Here is a 17,943-nt window from a genome sequence, read left to right as displayed (position 1 = left end):
GTGCAGTACTCCTGAGGATGACTATAACCCCTATCATTACCTAACACTCAAATTATCACAGAAGGCACAGGGAGGAGTGCACTTTTTTTATTCTTGCTCTATTCCCAAACACTCACTGCTGGGTCTTGTGTGGTATCCAAGAGTTGCAATCTGACTGAAGAGGAGGGTGGAGAGTAAAAAGTCTTGCAGTCAGAAAGCCACACATAGTAGGTGATTACATATCAAGATTTAAAGCCAGTAAGCAACACAAGAGTTACAGGACCTCAACTTTTTCATTCCTCTGAGTACATCCAAATCTAAAAAGCAAAATAAACTTGCCCTTGTTCTTGAGAGAAAGACTTTTTAAAAATCACTCAGCAAAACTCTGAGGTGTTAAAACTGGTGGCCTGTCCAAAGCATCCTCAAAACCCAGACATTTGAGCAAAGAAGTGCAAGGCAGAATTTTAAAAAATTAAGATAAATGTAAACAAACATAAATACCAGTGAGCCTGTAAGAGTAAGCAACAGTAACCAAAGAGAAAGGCTAGAAAACCAAATGAGATTTTTGTCGTCTGTAGCTGAGAGTAAGGTAGCTGGCCATAAACAATTGACCATGGTCCTATCCTTGGGTTGCCTAAAATTAGTACTTAAATAAAACTCTAAGACTCAATTTGTGAGTTTTAGCAGGCAAGGATTCTTTTATTATGGTGCACCAGATGATTTCAGTGTGCTGGATGCCCTAGCAATCATTTTACCAAAAGTGCACACAGAGGTACCTTCGCTGCAGTTTATATATTTATATTACATGATTATTCATTTTCATTCCCTGCATTCCTGTTACATATTCATGACATTTCCCAGCATTTATTAGCAGCACATATACACATCCTTATAACATCTCTGAGGCGCTTCACCAAGTGTTTCTGGTGGTTTTTTCTGCCTGGAGCCCCCAATGAAGTACTTTATGGACTTCATGACAATACACCTGGTTATAGAGTAACCTGGTGTTACCTGCTTGGCTGCTCCAGTTCCCTTCTTCATTGTTTCTTTACTTTGCTTGGCTAGTTCCTTTAAATCACTTGGCTCAGCTATACACAATTTTCCATGGTACATTCCACTGAAACCAGTACTAGTCCTGTTACATCTCAAAACTCTGGTCTCATTTGTTTTCCCTGAGAAATAATATTTGTAGTAGAAAGACACAGAGAGAACATTGTAGTGAGGTGAGGGTCAGTCTCTTCTGTTGTGTCAAGTTGAAGGGACAAGAGGAAATGGCCTCAAGTTGCACCAGGGGAAGTTCAGATTGGATATTAGAAAAAAATTTTCTCACTGAAAGAGAGGTCAGGCATTAGAATAAGTTGACCAGAGAGGTGGTGAAGAAAACACCTCTGGAAGTGTTCAAGAGGTTGGATGTGGCACAGGGGGATATGGTTTAGGGGTGATCATGGTGGTGCTATGTTGACGATTGGACTAGATGATCTTGAAAGTGTCTTCCAACCTGGATGATTCTGTGATTTCATGATTCTGTGAGCATAAAAACAAGAAAGGCAGGCAAATACTATGCACAGAAGAGATATAAAACCTCTTGTCATAAGTCATTAAAAATAAGATCCAGTTTTAGAACTGGTCACACACAGACTGACTGTCCCTGTGCGGCCAAACTAACTCCACTTATTTACAGAATCAAGACTTAACGTGTTATCTTCTCCATCACACAGCACATCTAGCTGCAGAAAGGCTTGTTTGCCCTAAAGACAACAATGAAATATGGATATTGTATTCTCGGTTCTGTTGGTACTCTCTTTAATGATAAAACTACCAAATATTGTAGTTTGTTTTTACTGTAACAATAGAAGTCTATCAGCATTTAAAGCATTATGATAAACACTGATTTATTTTAGACCTATAGTTTGGGTTTCTTTCCAGCAAAACAATACCTAGACAGGACATAATTTATTGAAATAATTTAAATATTATATTTCCTGTTACCCTGTGCATGCAGTACATTCTTATCTAGTGAACTATCTAGATGAAGAGCAAAGCAGAATGCACTGTTCTCTGAAGTTAATTGAGTTAATTGTGAAATATGATCCTATTCAAAATTACTTTTCCTCAAAAACAACACAGTTGATACATGTTTTTTTATTTATATTTATTTTTTTAAACTCTATATCTGCTGTAGATCATTGCTTGAAATAGGAGATGGGGTCAAATCTCTTCAATAAAGGATGCACTGAATTATAAGGCATTTTAACACCCTTATCTCTAGGCAGTTTTTATTATCTTTCTCTTAAAACCTGTGTTAAAATATATTTATCATCTGCTAGGTACAATTCACATAGGTAAAAATAACTGAACAAAAATTTAAAAATACGAGTGTTATGATCAGGTTCTTTAACATTATTAGAGAGATGCCTCTGCCTAAATTAAGGTGTAAACGAGACCATATGCCAAAGTCAATAGTATGGATTTTTATTTAACAGTAAATGTGAGATAGAGAGAGATAGAAAGAAATAATGAAAAGAGGGAGCAGAGGAGAGAGAGTGACAGAGAGATAGAGTAAGGAGAAAAAGTGTCACCACTCTGTCGATTCCCACGGTGTCCCATTGATCCTCTTTGTGTGACCTTCTCAGTGGTGAGAGTCCCAGTCTTGTTGAAGTGATGGTTGCAGTCTGGATTCGTTGAGGGAAGTCCAGGGTGGTGAGGGAAGAAGCCTGTGTGGTGAGGGAAGTCTGTGGGTGAGCAAAGAAGCATGATATGTTTATTATGCTTAGATTAGGTAGAAAGGCCCCTCGTACCTCCTCTGGGGCAGGGAGTTTTACACTGGATGATGTAATATTGGATTAGGGAACATTTCAGGAGTCTTTGTCACCTTCTAAATGTTACAGTTGCCTATTACGTCAGTGAAAGTGAGTCCATTATAGATCATTATGGCCCATCAGCAGAGATGAATACCTTCAGGCTACGTGGGAATTGTTCTGGTAGTTCCCCAGAGGGGAGTTATCACAGCTGACTAATTTGTGTTAAGACAAAGAAACACTGCCCCACCGCACAGAATTTGCCTCTTTCCTTATCCTGTTCAACACCCAGCTTGTAGCCTGAGGTGATGGTGTGCATCCCCTCAGCACCTGGGTGGTTACTTTGCACGTATTGATTGCCTGAGCCATCAACATTCCACTCTTTCACACTTGTGGATACATTCTTCTCCTGGGATAATTGGATGCCTTTATCTCATCTCAAGTTGCCATCATAGCCCAAATGAGTAGGCATATTCAGGGAGGGGTGGACTTGGTGAGCAGTTGGTTCTTTGCACAGTTTGCTACAGTGGACAAAAGTCTTTCAATGATTTTAACAATGTTTAAACCATTAACCAATTTCAGTCTCTCACAACAAGTAATAATTACAAATTCTGACAGTTCTGAATTATTAGGGTTGTTCTGTCAAATTCTGATCATCTTTCAGTAAAAGAATCAAAACAACTAAACAGTTCTATCTATTTCAAAGAGGAATCATAGCAATGAAGATTAATTTTATAAAATGCTGTCATTCCAGTCAACAAATCAGTGTTCTGGATTTAGCCAAGGACCTCTTTTTGTACTTTTAGGGTACCCACTTTTACAATTCATGTCACTGCAGAGTCAACATTATTGCTAAAGTGTAAAATTTTTCAGTTCCTTTGTTATCAGTAAATTCCTTCTTAAGATACTGATATTCCCATGAAATAAGAGCAAATATAGATGTTTAGTTATCCATATAGCATCATCGAGGATTCTGAATTCATACTCACCCACAGAATTAAAGTTGAAGATTGAGCAAGTAATTAGAGCTAGTACACTTTAATTTATTTCAGCTTGTGTAGGCTGAGAGGGGTTTTGCCTGCAAATAATTGCACCTGCAAGTTGAAAGGTCTCCAAATTGTGGACCTTTGTGGATTCTCATTCTCCTCTTTCACAATACCTCAGAGAAATTAATGTTAAACAGAATATTAGTTCTCTAGGTTCCTGCAGAAGACAAATTGTGGCAGGACTGTAATGCATGCAGCTTACATGTTTGAAGAAAAGAAATAAGGGACATCTAGGTACAAGTACTTTCTTTCTATCTGGCCTTCTGGATTCAAATCACCCATGGAAGAATAATCCTTGCTCCTCTAGCTATGAGTTTTGTGTAATCATACCAGTTTCAAAGCTCTAGAAACTGTCTCTCCTGTAGACCATTTGAAATTCAGCTCTTAATTCTTTGCTATGCAATCCATACAATCAAAAGAAAATTTTATTTTTGAATCCCAAATTAACTATGAAGAGAGGGAGTTCCAAAGAAATCTTCACCATGTTTACCTTGTCTCCTACATTCCCTGAAAGACCCTTAAAAAAAAATTCTTTTTGCTGATTCATTTATAGATACTTTCTAAAATTAAAAGTATGTTTTTAAAAGGGCTGGTTTTTTATTTATGTATTTTGAGTTTTTATTATTTTAGTAGGTACTTTTTTCTCTACTGTTGTGATTGGTGGAATTCACATGAACATCTGATTGCAAACAATTTGTTGTTACTTAACATAATTTGTAAATACAAAATAAGATTACCAAAGTATTTATCATGTATGATTCAATTTCACATAGACATTGAAATAATCCCTTTGATGGAAAAAAGTCCAAAAGTAGTGATGTAAATTATTCACTCCAAATAATTCAGGCAGACCTAACCAATGCACTAAAGAGGAGTTTGCATGTTGCACAAAGGGATCGTTTTAAGTCCTTTATCACTTTTTTCACCTCTCCTGCCCTTCTTCATCTCCTTTGCAATTCCAATAAGGCTGCAACATCACTGCAACACAAAAAGCATTAGTGGTTCTATTTAAAAGGTGCCAACCTTGTTGATCATCTGCCTACTCCATTATCAGTATAGAAACATGCTTTGTTTATATTCTGAAAGGGATATGGGAATTATTTTGCTAAGTTAGTGCTGTTCCCCAAGTCTGTACCTCTAAACAAAACCAAACTACTGCTGAGGTTGTATGGTATCATAATAATTTTCATTTTTTGAATGAACAGGTTATTAGTTTGGATTTGTATGAAGGCTTCCAATTTTGAGTTGTCATTATAACTCACTATGGAGTATTAAAAAAAAAAATCAACCAAATTCCAAAAGTAAAATCATGCCTAAACTTGCTTGGTTTGAAGCATAATGCTTCATTCAACCACTCTTAGGATGACGCTAAGAGATACATGTCTCTCATAACACCTCCATTTCATTTCTTTGGTTTCATTTATACACAGACAACACCTCTGTGCTATGGCCATGCCCCACATCTGGTCCCAATGCTTCAGCCCAGTCCTTTCCTGCTCAGACTCATCACGGCAAGGCAGGGTGTCTCCAGGGATTCCTGGGTAAACTGTGACTTCTGAAAAGAGGAAATGCTCAGAAATGCAAATTAACCTCTATTGCTAATCCTTCCACAGCCTGCTCTGATCACTTACAGCATGCTTTCCCCAAACAAATACCTTAATATTTTATGTATTATCCTAAAGGAAAGGACCTGAAGTTTTCTGTTTTAGAAAATACATTCAAATCTTTTCAGCTGATTATCATTTGTAAAAATAAGGGTTGGAAAGCACGATAGATCAGCTGTAAGCCCTTGTTTCTGTTTTAACACCCTGAAAACAACAGTTAAATCTCCATTTTGTCAACAGGAACACAATTTGTCAAGGGGTTATATGACCCAGATCCCATAATTTCGAGTGCTGGGTTAAGCTCTTTTTCCTACCTTTCCAGATGATTAATGTGTTCAGTTTGCTGTACTTGGTCTCTTTAGTACATGAGAAGGAGAACTATTTCACAGGATTGGTTATTTCTGTGCTTTCTCACAGTCCAATAAGTCCTGGAAGGTATTAAAAATCGGGCAGAATTACACAGAAGGATATCTGAAAACTTTCTGAGATATTCATGTGGTTGAACCATATCATCAAGTTACAAAGTGGTCTCACAAAGCATACAGTAGGTCACCATTTCATGAAGAACTTATAATCTTTATTTATAAGAAAGTGAAAGGAGAGAACACCAGATTTCCAGTCTGGACTGAATCTGAGAAAATTTCTTGAAATCTCTGTATCTGTGCTTATAATTCATCACAGAACTTCTTCGGTCTATCTTCAAGTTATAGTGTATATTAAATGAGGATTTTAAAGATGAAATGAAAATTCCCCCCAGTGACACATTCTTGCTCTTTTAGAAAACAGATGTTATCTGAAGATGTGAAGACAGGGCTGCTGATGCCCGATGCCTTACCTCTTCATTTCTTTGGTGCATAGCACAGCAATCCAGTCAGTCTTCGGGCTTCATTGCATCTCTAACATTAACAACTGCACATTTGCTTATAGCACCTCTTTGTGTTGCCAGCATCCCCTTGCTGACACCCTATTTTCTCTGCTTGACACTCCACTTGCTGTTGACTCTTAGTGAAAGGGACAGAACTGAAAGCCTTGGCATTTCGGTGTGTGAAACAAGGCAATAGCTGATGAAGTACAATTTGTTACACTGAGAAATTATTAGCTATATCCATTTTGGGAAGACTTTCAGAACTCTCTTTCACAGAGCTGTCTTAATGCTTTCTGAACTGAAGCCAAATCTCTAGAACATATCCATTCATAACCATGCTATGAGTTCTTATTGGGTCTTACTGAAGAAAAAGCCTAATAAAGTTATGGACTCGCTGGCAAGTGATACAGAGAACTTTGTGTAATTAAAATAAATGAGATTGTGTCACAGATTAGAAGGCATTTGCTTTCAGTGCTACATGGAATTTTTGACAGACATAAGGAAACAAAGTTATTATTTACTGACATAATAAAAAAAATACAGCAATGTTAATAAATACAATTTCATTTCCTTTAAATTATAACAAAGTCTGATAAAAACACTATTTAGAGAGGAAAAGTTGCCATAGTTATTTCCAAACTAACTTCACATAAAGTCCATTTTATCTCTTATATTTCTCTGCAAATTAAAAACATGTTATTACAATTTCACATGTTAGATTTCATGCACTACATGAAATGAGATGAAGACAAAATTCAGGAATAAGCTGGACAACTATGAGGTAAAATCTTGGCAAGGTGTAAAGTAAATCCATCTCCAAACAACTATGACTTTTGCTTGGTCTTCCTGTGTCATGATTTGACCTGGCAGGCAGCTAAACACCACCCAGCCACTCACTAACACCCTCACTGTGATGGGGAAGAGATTCAGAATAAAGGAAAAACTTGTGGGTTGAGATGAAACAGTCAGTCTCAAAGCAGTGGGATGCCCATCCCACACCCTCTGGCACATCCCTCCACTTCCGCCAACCAGCTCCATCCAGTTTTATTGTTCAGCATGATTCCATGTGGTCTGGAATATCCCTTTGGTCGTTTGGTGTCAGCTGTCCTGGTGATGGCCCCTTCCAGCTTCTTGCTGGCTGGGCAGTATAAGCTGAAAACACATAGATTAATTGTCCAGGCTCTGCAATGCCATAGTTTGCAAGAGTATCTGCAATATCACAGGAGCCAAGTAAGACTTCCATCAAACCCAAGATCCATATACCACATGACATCTTTTTGTCTGGGTGGCAGTCAGCTCTAAGACTCTGTACTTCTGAGTTTGCTGCTTAGCCAGTTATCAGAGTCAAATACATTTCTCTGGTGCACAAATGAGGATATTCATTCGGGTAAGTAAGAAGGGGCTTTATTGGCCTGCTCCTAAAAGTCCACTACCCCAAAGGTGTCTGTCTTAATCAAAATGCACAGAGGTATTTTGATGATTTCTGATAAAAGTAGCATTTCCTTACAAATAGCATGAGTTGCAATTTTCTCTATAGGCAAGCATGCATTTATATGTCTGTTCTCACATTAAATGACATGTTATGCCTTCAGCGTGGAAATAACTATGTATGTGTTAACTGCCACCTAGGTTAACACAGTTTTTTGATTCTGTGTTAACAAGTAATTTGTATTTCCTAAAAACTGCAGGATATAGAACTCAGCAAGACCTTAAGAGGTCAATCTAGTTCAACAGCTTACCCAAAGAAGGAGCAAACTGTCTTCAAACCATTCTTGAAAGAACCTTCCATAACTTATTTTTTTAAAACGAGACAAGAGAAAACCCTCCACAGGCACTCCTTGTGCTCCCCATGGGTGTTTACTATGCTCCTCCCTGGGCACCCTATTCCAGTTTTTGATTATCATCATAGTATAGGCTGTTCTTTTCCTAATATCCAACACAAATTTAGCCCATAATTACTTCTGATTATTGATTTTCTTTTTGAAACAACCTTTTGCCTTTTGAAGAAGTATTTCACCTCAAATTTTCTATGGCTTTAACAAACTTCCTGTATTCTAGTATTTTCTCAGGTTTGCAAGCAACATGAAATTACGCATGACTTGCAGAAAACTGAATCTTGCAAGACTTTTGGTATCTCCATTTTTCTTTTTCTTGCAAACATCTTGCAGGAATAGACCTACATTTATCATTCAATATTAAAGGCATGGTAAACAAAAAATGTCTGTCACACTGCACTGTTGTGCAGTGGTTAAATGTTAGTTTCATATATTTCTGTGTTTCAGGTCCTTTACTGAAAGGAACAATCCTACTGAGACTCAATAGTCATCGTTCCACCTGGAAATTCAGATACTAAAAAGAATCTAAATTAGGTTAGACAACTGATGCAGCATTTTTTATATTCTAAACTAGATTTTGATATTATTTTTCCCACTTTATATATACATCGATCAAAAATATATCAGTCACTACAAAATCTTCTGCATTGTTAAGTGAGCACTTGTTGACAGGTGAATCTTTATAATCAAAGAATGAATGGAAATAAATGTTAAAGGAAACACTAGGTATTATGTTATAGATATCTTGTGGGAAAAAATAAATCATGCTTTAAAAGTAACTCAGGTATTTTTTAAAAATTAATTTATATTTTTAATTTTTTTTTCTCCATGTATAGTCTTTCATCCCAATTCTTTTATCTTACTTTCCTGCTGCTAGTAGATACTCTCCAGCAGTGCATGTGGAGTCTGGCTGCATTTAACCTACCAAGAAACGCATGGTCTGATCATAATGAAAAACTACAACTACCTGCCTTCAAAAACCACCAACTGACTAAATGTGCAGTGGGTATAGTGCATGACTGCTGTTTTTTTTCTCCTTTTACTATTTAACATTTTTCCATCTAAAATCGATGTATTTTTTCAACCCGTTCATCCAGTTTCCCTGGACAATGGTGATGGGCAGCTGCAACGGTTGACTAAATCCCTCGTACAAACATTTAAGATAGGTAGATTGAATCACTGCTTAGAAGTATATCTGTCTCTCTTCAGCAGATATCAAGAGGGCACCATGCCCTTTATACCTCTGCTCTTCAGTGTCTTTGTTCCTCCACCTCCTTTGTTCCCAGCTCTGAGATTTACTCTACCATCATCCCAAAAATTGCACCTCCACCAATGTATGAAGCAGTCTGGTATACTCCTTAAGTGTATCTCAGTGGATATTGTTGTTGCAATATAACTTCTATCATACCTTCCAGGTTTTTTTGGTCTTTCACTTCTGTTCTTGAAACTTAGTATATAACACCAGGATCACAGAAATTTCCACACATTGCTTACTACCTGACTCTCACCTTTGTGTTTTCCAAGGAGGTCTTGATTCTCACAGTCAGATTTCCAAGACAATATTCCCCCACTGTTCCCTGCTATTTTTTATGTTTTTGATTTGAAACTTTTGATACAACAGAGACTTTCCACACCATACTATTTCTGCCTTATTTCAATGATATAGACAAATACAAACTCCAGTTTCAAAATAATTATGTGTACAATGAAAATGGATGGTTCTATTTCATGATTGTAGATCCCCTTTATATTCTTGAAACTCCTCCTTAGACTATGCTTAATAATAGTAAATGCTCATCAAGGTAAATGAAAGTTTTCTGATGCTGGTTGATATTTTCTATGTCACTTATCATTCAATAATGTTCTTGTTCAGATTATAACAGGAAATATTCAACTGAAAAGAAGGCAGAGAACAGAAATAAAAATGGAAACTAAATACACACCAGATTTCTTTCTTGTGCAGGACAACTTAGGTAATTATGCTATTACTGTGGGACAAGATTTTGACTGAGTCTCAATGCAAAGGTTAGTGTCTAAAAAAGCTTTAAGCCCTACCACAGCCCAAACCCTCAATATTTTCTTTCATGCACTTCTGAAAAAAAGATGGTTGTGTCTTCTGCAGGGACACAGCCTACAGATTTCCCCTGAGCAGCTCCAGGATTCATGCTGTGCTGCTTTTCATTTGCTCTTTAATACCTTTGTTTCTATACCTCCTTTATTTCCATCCTTTTTCCATCCTCTAAAAAGGTGCAAGTCCATCAAGATGTTTGAAGCAGATTATGTTTTTTAAGTGTGTCTCAGATTTCTTAATACACTTTAAAGAATACGTCAATGGTACAAATATAAATTACACTAAGCTGAGTGTATTTTTTAAGTCTGCAGAAAAGATGTTGGGTATAGACAGCAGTTGAAAGTAAGTAGCTGGGGCTGACTGACTGAAGGATCTCAAACTTTGTTGCAGGGGAAAGACGTGGACTTTCTAAGGTAGGACTTGCAAAGCTAAACTTGCTGCTTGATTTATCATCCTCAGTCCTTTCAAGCAGGTGAAAAAGAATGAATGCAAGTTCTTGCAGGCTAAGTGAGAAAACTAAATTAGTTTTTCCATTCACAGATGAGTTCAACTTGCAGACCACTAAAAATTAATACGATCATGTTAGAATGTGCAGTTATGGGGTTTTTTGGGACAAGTATGTCTTCTGAATTCTGACTGAGCATAAGTAGAACTAGAAACTGAGCCACCAAGCACTAGGGAATCCTGGACATAGCAGGATCATTGCTCAGAGGACAAGAAACTTTCACAGTCAAACAGCGAAACACATTGGGTGGGATCTTTGACTTAAGCACAGGTTGTTCTTGTCATTTGCTCTCTTGTCATTTTCCCTAAAGCATCTCAGCGATGCCAGCTGCTGTTCCAGAAGACTTAAGGTGGATAATCCTTTATTGTATTTTTTGCCTTTGTGCACGCATCTTGGATACCACAAGTTATATAAAATGACATAATAAATCTCTTCTTACACATGCCTAGCAAATATTGCTCACCTTGCAGTAAGGAGGGCGGCTGATTTGGGTGGTAGTTTTGGTCATGGATGTTTACGGACAGACACGATGTTTCATTAAGGCTTTACAAGGTATAACCGTGTTTCAAGATGGCTCATTTCCATTGTGGTATCAGTCTCAGGGGTTCTGCTCCAAAATGGACACACAAATTCTACAAAAATGAGACATTCACGTATTACACACCACCTACTAATAATCACTTCCACTCTTTTCTAGCAGTTAGTTCTCCTCACAAAAACAGCACCTGTGGAAGTGACTTTCCATGACCTTTCTAAATATGCCAGTAAACCAGCTTGACGCTTTCTCAGCGTTTAGCTAAAATTTTTGTTGGCTCCAACTGAACATTTTCCAAGTCTGTCCATAACGAAATAAAATTACCACTGCACTTGCAGCAATTTTTGCCTCGGGAAGAGCTCTGAAATACCAAGTAATGGCAGCTGCTTCATATAACTAACTGGCAAGGTTTTAAGCAAGGACATGACTATTTTGCTTTCACAAGTTATGCCTGTTAATATGAATTTTGCTGACAATATTCTTTACTTTAAGTGTGCTTACTGCTGACAATCAATCTGAAAATTATTATTATTTTTAATAAACGAACTAGCAGCAGTAAACCTACAGGTACAATCTAGAGCAATATCTATTGACTGACAGAGAATCAGTCCTAATCCCACTTTTGTTTTGCCAGCAATCATTTTGGCTTCTTTGCAGTTTTCTTTGTAGCCTCAAGTGAAAACTGTACTTTGAAAAGAGCAAAATGCTAGATAAAATGAGGAAGATTGTCCAGGACTCCTTGAGTTCTGTGAAACAGCTTTCATGCAGCAATCTGAGATTCAGCTTCTATCTGACAGCAGGTTTGAGTCAAACGAGGAGGGAGGGCACAGATTTCCCCTTCCGTACTCCAGAAAACCCAGAGTGACTTTGTGCTGTGACTGTTATTACAATTCAAATCTCCAGATCAGATGCTCAAAACCTACAGAAAAACAGTAACATATATATAACTTAGAAGAACTGATTAGGAGATTAAAGTGTAGTCAGGTGGAATTGAAGGAATTGAAAGGGAGTCTTTGCTGTTACACTCTTTCTTGGTAAATAATTGCATGAAATAATGATGAAAAATGCATCAGATGCATCAAGGAGTTTCTCAACACCCACTGCACTAGTTCATTTAAAACGTTTCCATCACTTGGGAAGAACTGAAGTTGCAGCACTGGCTATTAATAGTTCCAAAGGAATTCTGAAGTGATTTGTCACTGGCAGGGGTTTGAAGTCCATAGAAACCCCTTCTCCGCTTTGAGTAAATGAGATGAAATAGCACGTGTCATCCTCCATTTTAAGAACTAAAGTACTACCACTCATCTACCTCTAAGGGCAGAAGACATAGAAGATAATTAAACACAATTAAGCAGTATGGAATGCTAAGATCACAGTAAAATTCTTCTAAAAGCACAGTAGAAAAATGCATAGTGCCTCTTTTGAAAGCATCTGCTCACTGAATCACACAGCACCTGGGCTCCCATTGGTGCAATAGTTTTAATTTGTTTGGTTTTTTAACAAAACCTCTCATATTATAACATTGCCATAATATTGATAATAAGTAGCTTTGTATCAAAAAAGTCTAACTGGTAATTCAAGTGTACAGTACAGAACATATTAGTAGTTGGGTGTGAATCAGAACATAAGAGGATAGATTGACAGGAGTTATAATGGACATTGATATGAAGAGGTAAACCGAGCAGCAGAACTAAGAAATCTGTCATCTTCCACTATTATGACCAGATTCCATGCATTTTCCTGTTGTGTTATCCATCAGCAATAACATTCATAACCATTATGTGCTTCCAAAACTACTCTTAGTATTAGAATAAATGCTTTCCTTCTGTAATACTTTTCTATTAAAAATGAGTTACAAACCACAACAAACAAAATGCACACACATCTCCTGCAAACGGTCTGCTGTCTTCCACGTCCTTCAAAGATTTAGCTATGTAATGTTGGTTGCTGTGGACTGAATAGAGTTAAGCTACCTGGGACTTAGTTCATGAAGATTGGAGAGATAACCCTCTATTTATTACTTTAATAGGTTCTTTCCTTTGTTATATTAGGCTTTTCACTATTCAGACTCCTATTATGAGATAGTAATGCTTTGTTTCATTGAAACATTTCTTGTTGCTCATTCAGAGCTATCAAATGTCTATCAACATAATGCATATTAATTTGTACCCACAAAACAACTTGTATTTTATGTCTGCAACTTTATAAGAAAGGAATAACATCCCAGATTCACTTGCAATAAAACTGGAGGAGGATTTCTGGCTCAAGAATTCAGAATTTATGAAAGCTCTACTTCAATCTACAGGCATTTCATCTGCCTTTAGAACTTCTTGGGTCAAGATATTGCTATTTATTTCTATTAATAAATGTCTTGCCTAACAGACACAATTTTAAAGGGATAACAAATTCTGGTACTGGGTTTGAGCAATTATAACAATTCTGAACCGTAAAAGATTCTGATTTGGTGAATGTTATTATCTTTTTCTTGCTATTTCTTGCTGCTTTTGTATTGATTTATTTTGTACTGTTCTTGCTGTCCAATCTTGTCTAAAATTTGCATTTATTATTTTAAAGTACCAATTTTCTTAATGAGAGAGTGAGACACAGTGCAAAAAATACCAAGGAAGAAATTGAGAAATATTCTTTAATTACTAACATATATTAACAGTGAAAAATAGCCTTTTTTTCAGTGAAGGTTTAGGTCAGCAAGCCCAAAGGGAAGGAACACTGTAAACATTAAATCCACAAATGACATTGCTGAACCTTTAGAGGAAAACTTGTTTTTTTGCCTGGAAATCAGTTGGAAGCTCTAGGTCTGTATATAAGCATGGAATCTACCACAGAGATGCATCTATAGACTAAAACTGAAAAGCCTAAGTTAATGAATATGGTTTAGTCATGTGGTTGCATTTCTCTATTTTTTATTTGGTATTGGCAGACAAACTAATAAGCAAATAAATCTTCATATCACAGCTTGTCAGAAACACCTTGATTGTAAATTGTAGTCTGTCGATGAATGTGTCTACTTCCCTGATACATTCCTTCTTAAGAAGAAAGAAGGGGAAGAAGAGGAAAAGTACTGATACTTTCAAAACATTCTATTTTCACATTTTCATGATAAAACATCTTAGTTTTCTTTTTTTACTGTTTCAGTGGAGCCAAAACATCTTTAAAATAATTTTTTACAAAGACATTTTTATATTTTAGATTTTGTAAAAAAAAAAAAAGATTTCATACAAGATGAGAATGACTTGAAACTAAAAAATCTTTTCAAAATGCAATTTTTTGTTCTTGGTGTTATCTATATACAACATGACAGATACACCTAATGTTTAATATATGCCAAAATGATTCTGTCACAAGATGGCATATTAAAGCCACAAACTTGTTCTGCTTGGAGTTAGTTGAATCACACTGTGCTCTAGTATAGTCATGACAAGGTTACAGTAAAATAAAGGGGTATATAAATTTAAATTTTTTCTTCTAAAATTATGAGATTTTGGTGTGGGACTACTGTACTTCCAGTTAGGTTTTATTTCTAAGGGATCTCACAAAGGCTTCTCTGTTGAGAGTCTCTGCTTGAGTATACTTGAGTGTTACTGAGCAAGTCTCTTCACAATTCAGTGTAAGAATTAGCCTGCTGCTAAGCAGGCCAGAGTGTCTTTCATAATGAAAGAGTCACAGTCTGAGCCCAGTCATGGGCTTTCCCTTTTGCTGACAGGAGAAGCAACTCAACACTTCATGAATTTAATTCCTAATAAGATTTATAGAAATTCTCACATTTTCCTGTGTGAGTATACTCAGTTCCCATTAGCCAAGTCACTGGAAATTGGCATCACTCATTTTTAAAGAGCTATTCATTTTCTGCAGCCAGGATTATTTGGCTGGTTTCAAAATTCACTTTGTATTTCTCCTTTTAGACTTCCCTTTGCTTGAGACCACTATTATATGCACATTTCAGCTTCATGTTTCTAATGACCACCCAGTGACAAGGAAAGTTAAACCTCCCACTGAAACTGGAGTGCTTTTAAGAACTTTGCATTTTGGCTTAAACTGTTCTAATTCTGCTATCAGAATCTTTAACCTGCTCTCTTCCAAGGTTCTTGCTGAAGTGTGAGGTGATTTACACTTTTATTTCTCAAGTTCATACCTATAAATGCATTAATATCTTTTTGTTTAGTCTAATGCTATTCATTTTACCATCACATCCATAATGACTGTCAGATAAAGACTGACTCTCTTCTAGTTCCAACCCTCCTGCCATGGGCAGGAACACCTTCCACTAAACCAGGCTGCCCCAAACCCCATCCAACCTGGCCTTCAATCCTCCAGGGATGGGGCATTTACAGCTTCCCTGGGCAAACTGCACCTCCTGTCTCACCATCCTCACAGTAAAGAATTTCTTCATTGTATCTAATCTAAACTTATGCTCTTTAAGTTACGTGCCCCTGTAAAAAATCCCTCTCCAACTCTCATAAGCACGCTTTAGCTACTGGAAGGCTGCTCTAAGGTCTTCCCAGAGCCTTCTCTTCTCTAGTCTGGACAACCCAATTCTCTTGGCCTGTCCTGGTAGGAAAGGTGCTGCAACCCTTTGATCATCTTTGTGGCCCTCCTCTGGACTTGTTGCCACAGGTCCGTGTCCCTCCTATGATGGGGAACATTTCTTCTCTCTCTTCCATGTCAGGTACGTAGCAGTTAATCTGGATTGGTTGCAGCATGACCATCACTGTCTTGATTTTTAGAATTAAGGAAATAAAAGGAATAAAAATAAAAAAAACCCAAACAAACAAAAGAGGTATTACAGGCTTTACCTCAGATCGACCTGCTGAGAATAGCCGGAAAAAAAAAGAAAAAGAGAAGATATAATGAAAAATTTTTGTTTCTGAAAGCAGTTCTTTTATGACAGTCTAGTGCTTAAAGGGCAGAGGGGCCTCAACAGGAATACAAATAAGAGACCAAGGGGACAAAGCCTCCAAAAATGTGGTGCAGGTAAGAGAAGATACTATTTCTTTGCCCACTGAAGTGTCCTTTATAGAGTCCATAGTGTCCTTGTTCCTCCTTAAGAAAGTAGTTAAGTGCCTTCAGAATTAGGCTGAATATGAGAGGTTACTCAATATGAGTTTACAGGCTCCCAGGTCAAAGAAGTTTCATCTATGTTTCAGTCTATTTTGTGGCCTGAAAATATTTTTTTGTATCTATGGAAAATGTAATAAAACATTAAGTTTCACACATGATTTCTTAGATTTAAATTTACCACTTAAACAATAATCTATCGTGTTTATCAGTAGAATGTATTGTTTGAAATGTTCTACAAATTAGTAATAAATAAATCCAATTAATTATCCTTATTTAAAACCTTATGCTCATTTAAGTCATTTAGGCTCCAAATCAAGCTAAAACCTCAGATATTATAAACAATAATACAACAATTCAGATTCTAGAACAATAATTCAATGAATATGTATTTTAAAAAGGTGACATTTATTAACTCAGAAAAACCTCCTTATTATTATCAAATTTTGCCAGCAGTGCAGTTATTATATAACTTACTGTTGCTTAGCACCTTTCTACTTTAAAAGAATCTATTTTTTTGTTTTATTTTGAGAAGTCTTTGTGCATAGATCAAATGAAAAGAGTGAAAATTTCACCAGATTGTAATGACTTAAATAATCTCTTTGTTGGACAGAGGATATACATGTATGCTAGGACTCCTCTGAGGTGCTTTATGCAAAAGAGTATATATGTGCCAGGATGAGATTTCAGAAGTTTGGATTAATGTATCGATGCTTGCAAAACCTTTGGCACCTGCCTCTGAATGAGGAAAAACTTCCACCATATGGTGTGACTACTGAAGAATACCTAAAGGAAATATATCTGCTTCCAAGACTGATCCTGCTGTAATTGTCATCATCCATTCCCCTCTCAGAGGTAGCAAGGGAGAAAGGAAAAAGCCCATGGAGTGTACTTTACCTTTCTGTCCACAAATACATTTTTCTCCTAACAGAGATTTCAATAAAAATGAAATCTGATAAATAAATGCATGGAGATTATCTTTTTTCTCTATCTCCTTTAACAACTCTGTTGTCACTATTATTCTGCTTAAAACTTTGTCATTCTGCAGTTCCCCGTATGTAAGAAATCAGAAGATTTTAGAAGCCTGTTCCTGGGCTGAACCATTTGCTGTTTCATCTGCTTACTCATTCTCTTTCATTGTAAATTATCTCCCTACACACACATACATGCTCACTATCCCCTGTCTAAGCTTGATAAAGTTATCATTAACGGATAGGGGAACAAGATGGGGAAAACTGAGTAATTACCATCCTTTATTAAATTATGCAGCATTAATTAATTGACTGGGTAATTCAGAGAGTGTGTCTGCTCATATCAGAAAGGTGTTTTTCAGTTCTGAATGGTACCTGTTTCAGAACAATAAAAAAATTTTATAGTGTATGGATTATGTCACAAAAAGAGAGGTGTTGCTTTCATCTGTCTCCCTGCCACTTGCATGCCAGAAATAAAAAGCAAACATCACTGTGCCACAATCTCTGCTGGACAAAAAGGCTGAAATAAATTTTGCAATTGAGTTTGATAGCAAATGTAATAATTCAGATACATTTTAAAGGCAGGGGAGATTAATTTGGTTTCTAAAGACTGGTATTTTTTGATGATGTTGTTTCACTTTTTGTGATGTCCAAGCTTATT

The 17,943-nt window shown here is 36.6% G+C and overlaps 1 protein-coding gene across 1 annotated transcript in view; it reads right to left on the bottom strand.

Annotated features, from left to right (window-relative positions):
- Positions 1-1,392: 1,392 nt before the first annotated feature.
- Positions 1,393-17,943, bottom strand: part of LOC127474685 (translation initiation factor IF-2-like) — a 95,060-nt gene continuing 78,509 nt past the window's right edge. Inside the window, exon 4 of the transcript XR_007905938.1 lies at positions 1,393-1,503. The gene's annotated coding sequence lies outside the window, so the exon portion shown is untranslated. The remainder of the gene's footprint in view (positions 1,504-17,943) is intronic.

Source organism: Manacus candei, unplaced genomic scaffold (genome assembly GCF_025592945.1).
Source record: "Manacus candei isolate 608988 ecotype Guabito, Panama unplaced genomic scaffold, ASM2559294v1 h1tg000043l, whole genome shotgun sequence".
In the NCBI taxonomy this organism is placed as follows: domain Eukaryota; kingdom Metazoa; phylum Chordata; class Aves; order Passeriformes; family Pipridae; genus Manacus; species Manacus candei.
Note: the sequence above shows the minus strand (reverse complement) of the source record. Positions and strands in the feature narration are given on the sequence as shown.